Source organism: Aegilops tauschii, chromosome 4 (assembly GCF_002575655.3).
Source record: "Aegilops tauschii subsp. strangulata cultivar AL8/78 chromosome 4, Aet v6.0, whole genome shotgun sequence".
NCBI classification, from domain to species: Eukaryota; Viridiplantae; Streptophyta; class Magnoliopsida; order Poales; family Poaceae; genus Aegilops; species Aegilops tauschii.
In genome coordinates this window covers 357,332,772-357,338,825 of record NC_053038.3, presented here as the reverse complement: position 1 = coordinate 357,338,825, position 6,054 = coordinate 357,332,772, and positions in this window count along the sequence as shown.

Below are 6,054 nucleotides of genomic sequence, written 5' to 3'. Positions count from 1 at the left end.
TCTTGGATCCAATGGCTCCCCGTTGCTCATATTAGGTGATCCCCGTAGCTTAATTACCCGCTACGGTGATATGAGCATCTAGGTCGTATGATCAGTGATCAGATGGCACACGCGTAGTATTTGTACTTTCTGCGCAATTCCCAAACTCTCTCATCCGTATATTGAAAAAACATTCAAACCTCCTACCATGGGCCGTTAGATCTCCGTGAACTCGTATCACCATAGAATCTACGGTGCGGGAGCACCTCATATTCTCCCGTGCGAGAAAACATAAGGTGCTCTCGCAGGTTGGATGCTACGGTGATACGAGCTTCGAGGTCGTTTGATCTGAGATCCAATGGCATCTGAGCAGTCTTTGTGCTTGTAAGCAGTGGCCGAACTCTTTGGGGGCTTTTCTGCAAAAAACCATTCGGACCACCGAGGAGTTGTTGGGTCACAAATCCAACGGCTCCAAAGAGCTTGTATGACCAAAGCATCTAAGGTGTGGTAGCACATGATATTCGTACATACAGGAGAATATGATGTCCTCCTTCATCTTAGATGCTACGGTGATACGAGCTTCGAGATCGTTGGATATGGGATCCAAGGGCATTTGAGTAGTTTTTGTACAAATTGTGTGCAATTCTCAAACTCATCAAGGTTTCCTGTAAAAATATTAAGACATCATGTGACCTGCTATATCTCAGATCTACAAGCTCCAAGCAACTCGTATCAGCATGTAGCATCTAAGGTATGGGGGCACATGATATTCTCCCGGGGAGGAGGGGTGGGGGTGCACAACCAATCGGTGGTTGGGAGGGTGGGGACAAATATAATCTAAACAACCCTAAACAGAGCTTCACAATTTTATCTAAGGTCGAGGGGTTGACCCCCGACAATCATAGCTCTGCCTAATTAAACACAACATTTGCATGTACTGTAGTACTAGACTTAATATTCATGTTTCAGTTTCATGTTCGTTTTAAATATTGAATTGAGGACCATGTATGTCTTACATTTTACTCCCTTCGTTCCTAAATATTAGTCTTTGGACTGGCACATACGGATGTATATAGACATATTTTAGAGTGTAGATTCACTCATTTTGCTCCGTATGTAGTCGCTTGTTGAAATCTCTAAAAGACTAATATTTAGGAACAGAAGGAGTACTTTTGAATTCGTGTCATACATGCATGGTTTGGAAAAATAGATGCACTATACTTATTGGATTGTTGTTGTGTTCGTGTGTGGGTGTCTCTCTCTGTGTGTGTGTGTGGTCATATGCTTGATACATACAAAGTTTTCTCACCTCCATATCGTTCATCTTTTAAATTTGAATTTGCATTGAAAAACTTACTAGGGATACCATGAAATGTGAAATCCACGTTGAGATCACTATATCACAAACTCACTCTAATTCAACAACTCGTCATAAATCAATTACCACGTTGAGATTAGTATTTGCAAGGAAAATACAGGCATTGTAATACACATAGATTCGTTCGGCAATTTAAAAGGTTCCTTTCGTATTCTCGAATGGTAGGACCCGACGGCGTACCAGCCAGACCTTGGCTCGTGTTGATCCTAAAAAAATAAAAAAAATAAAAAAATGGGCTCGTGTCCTTCTGGTGGCGTGCGCGGTACGCACATTAGGCAACCCCAACCAGTCGAGCCTCCGCGTTTCGAGTCGAAATATCTGGCGGCCAGAATTCCATCCCTAGGAAATTCCCCTCATGTCCCCGGTCCATAATGACTAACGATGAACAACGGAGGGATGCTTTAGTAACTAAACAACGTTACCTACCGTGCCGAGCACGGTTCAATTCCCTCGGTCGCCGCTCGCCAAGGTCACCCGTCAACTGCATTGCCTAGTACTACTACTACTACTACTACTACTACTACTACACCAGGATGAGCACAGAATTGAGCCCATTTGTTCAAGCCTAGTACTTGAGTTAATATATCAGGCAATGCACTGGTACGGAGGGATTATCCTTTTGCTCTGCATATATAACTTGTCTGAAGTCTAACTAAGCAAAATGTTTGACCAAATCCTTTCTTAAGAAATACAACAGGACAGATGTATGGCTTGGAAATTTATTGCATGATGCAGGTTAGGATATTGTTTCGAATCCTGGATCTTAAATTTCAGAAAATCCAAAAGTGACCATAAATTCTTGAAACTGAGCATGGTCACGTGATATCGCACAAATATTACTTCGTAATTTTTTTCTTCAATTTGAGACAAGCTGCTTATGACAAGTTGCACAAATGAAGAGCCAAGGTATTTTGGAACAAAGACCTGCCACGTTAAGGAGAACGCTTTCACTATTGAAACCGTGGGCGTTTACATGCCGCCACGAGTCCCGCTTCTCATCAGCAGGTGTCGTCCGAGCAAGCGTGTGAGTCGACAGGAGGCGTGCGAGCAGACCGCTGCGCCGGCTGACAGGGAGGCGTGCAAGCAGACCGCTGTGTAGGCTCACCGGGAGGCGAGCCCTTTGACCAGGCTCCGCCGCCCACCTTCGTCCCAACTGCTCCCACTTTTAATGTCGTCGGTGCCGCAGTTTAAAATCAACCCCGCACTACCCGGTATCGCTACAATCTTCTCTCTTCCTCTCCGATTCTCCTGTCGTCTACCTCCAACCAGCCTGACCTAAACGTATGCCATGACGCATCACGATGGTCTGCCCTTAGTCTTCCAGTTTCCTGAGGAAGACACCCAGCCGGAGTCTCAAGAACATAAGGCGCTTTGGGAAGAGCTTTAACTGGCCTTGCGGGAAGACGTCGCGCCTGTCCCCGCTCCCATTCCGGCTCCCGTCGCCCCGACTGCGCCAGTGCCCATCCCCGTGGCATTGATGGGCTGGGAGCCGCACATTGTCGCCGAGCTTGATGCCACGGGGTTCCACGAGGTCCCCGCTGACTTTCACGCGCCCGTGCACCTGCCAGCGCATGCGCATGCGCTTGCACTGACACGCACGCCCGTGACGGTGCCCGTGCACCTACCAGCGCATGCGCCTGCACCTGCACTGATGTGCGCGCCCGTGCCGGTGCCCGTGCACACGAATGTCTCCGCCGCGCCGTTGAGAGCGCCTGTCCCCGCGCGGGTGCCAGTGCCCCCCTCAGCGGCATGTATGGCCGCCATCGACCGCTTCCTTGCACCAACGCCAGTCGCCTCCTCCCGCCAGTTGACTCGCTCCAAAGTCCAGAACATTTTGGCCTTCGTTGAAGCTAGGCCAACGTCCAGGAGTATGCCAACAGCAGCGCAAGGCACCGCTATCGCCGTCGGTCAGTGCCCCGATGACACATAGAGCACGGCAGAGGAGCCGCTTCCCACCGCAAGACGGCCCCGCCGCCGCCATGTAATCTAAATTTACCATGAAAAACGTTCGGATTGCCATGCTTAAAATCCGAACGTTTATCATTTCTGTTTATTTTAGATCGGTCGTCGTATAATTTAAAGTCGGAGTCAGACTGAATAAAATCTATGGTTTGATCGATTGAATGTTCTGCTAGAGCCGTATCAAATTAAATATAAAACGTCATCAAGCCACATGTATTCCTTGTCATCCAACAACCTAGACTGCTTCAATGTCGAGCGCTCAACACGTTTAGCGTGCAGTTAATTTCATGCCAAAAATAGTGCTAATCACATAATAACACGCAAATAATATCCTACTTAATATCCGCATGCACTTAATATATTTCCAAATTAACGTGCATTGCATGTACACACTGACTAGTGCTGCTAGCACGTGAAACTGGTGCTGTAACTTGTGAACGCGTCCAGATATGGTCAACGGCAACATCGCCCGCGAGTTCTTCGTGTTTGCCCGTGCGTCTAAACCCATAAGGGGAGGCGAGAGAGAGCACACATGGAACCCACCAGTAAGTGAAGGCAAATAGTACTAAAAATAATATTACATGTTATCCATTAAATAGGCTGTGGTAATATAAAAACATTATGTGACGAAAGGGAGGTACAACAAACATTGCTGTTCTACGTATGTTGCCTATGGACGTGCGCCTGGAAGGCCCTGGTCGCATGTTCGATCCTCGTCCTTTATTTTTTAATTTGTATATGGATCCAAATTTCTTTCATGACATGTGGGCCCCTCGGTGTGTAGTTTGTAGCACTTTAATTTGTGGGTCGAAATTTGTTCCATTCCAAGTGGACTATCAGTGTGTAGTTTTGTAGCTTATTTATAATAATTAAACAGAACAACGGAGTTTTTTGCAATAATACCATGGTGCGACGTTGAAGGTGAGAAAGGACGTGCGAGAGAGCGATGACCGAGCCAGAGGGAAATCAACTAGGGGAGTTGCGGGGGTTGCAACGGTGTTTGGAGTAGTTGTGGGCCGAATGCTATGAAAATATAATCTAAACTGACCGGAATAAATGCCTACACAAATTAATCCAAGGTTGGAGTGCCCCTCGCAATGTAAATAGCTCCGGCTTTGCGAGTGATGGAGAGGTAGCTTCAATGTGTGGAAGATACGGCGTGAGAAAGCGAGGTCAATCAAGAGACATATAGATAGAGAGACAAAGTGAGTGTGGTCCGACATTGTCTGATTGAGCTTTTGGCAAGGGTGAGGGCTGTAAGATAGAGCTTGAGAGATGATCCAGTCACACACGTGTAGATATATTTTGTGCATGGGAGGAAGCAAGGTCAATCGATCAAATAGGGTCGTCGTGCGATCGAAACAGTGAGACGGGTTGGAGAGAGTGACCTAGATAGACAATGTGCGTGAGAGAGTATACAATGTGAATAAGTTGAATTGGGCTCAAACATGGTGATATATTGTTTTTGTCTGAGAAAGAGCAAGGTCAATCGAGACATACAAAGAGAGAGAGAGAGAGAGAGAGAGAGAGAGAGAGAGAGAGAGGGAGAGGGAGAGAGAGAAGGGGAGAGAGAGCGAGAGAGAGAGAGAGAGAGCATGGCCCGCCATGAGGATGAAAGAGTGGGGGCGGCTTCGATGGACTGACCTAGATAGACAGTCTGCGTGAGAGAGTATAGAGTGTGTCGATCGAGGCCCGAACGGGGAGATATATCATTTGTGTGTGAAAGAAAACGAGGTTAAACGAGACTCAGATAAAGAGAGCGAGATTGAGCGAGTGTGGCCCGCCGTGTGGAAGAAAGAGTGAGACAGTCTCGAGGGAGTGACCTAGATAGACAACATGCGTGCATGCGCACGAGAGGTTGGGGGGCTAGATAGGCAATGCATGTATTTAGCGTGAGAGGGCGAGAGGGAGAGGGAGAGAGAGAGAGAGCTCGGCATGGGGTGCAATGGTGGGTGTGTGAGCTAAATACATTTGGTAACAGAGTGGAAAAAGGGGGTTGTGGAGTTGAGAGAGTTAGAGATCGAAACATGGAGAGAAAGAATGAATGTGTGTTGGAAACCGATAGCTTCCTAAGGTGGTTAAGACAGGAAGATTGACCGATACAGGAAGTATGTAGCGTGTTTCCGGGGGGGGGGGGCTAAAAACAACATTTGAATGTAGATAGTACGTGACTTAATATCGATGTTTCAATTCGGTGTACATTGTAAGATTTGAACTGAGGACCATGCATATGTGTAATTATTTCGAATTCGTGCCATACTAGGTTTCAAAAAGTTGACATTGAGTCGATTTGTTGTGCTCTTTTGTAGGTCATATGTTTGAATCCATCCAAAAGTTTTCTCACTACCATGGTGTTCATCATATACATATGAATTTGTATTAAAAAAGTAGCGCGGATACAGTGAAATGCGAAATCCACGTTAGAATTGGAGATCGCTATGTGACACACACTCTAATTCAAATAACTAATTATGTGACACACACTCTAATCGACGTTAGCGTGGATACCGTGGATACCGTTTCGATTTTTTTTTTCAAATAACTCCTCATTAATTAATTTATAGTATCTCGTTTCGAATGACTAATTATTGCAAGGAAAACACGGGCATGGTAATACATACAGACTCGTTTGCAAATAAAAGAAGATTCGTTTGCATTCTCCAATGTAGGCGCACCAGGCAGACCAGGGTCGTGTCGTGGTGGTTGCGTGTGTTGGACGGACGCTTAGCACCTAG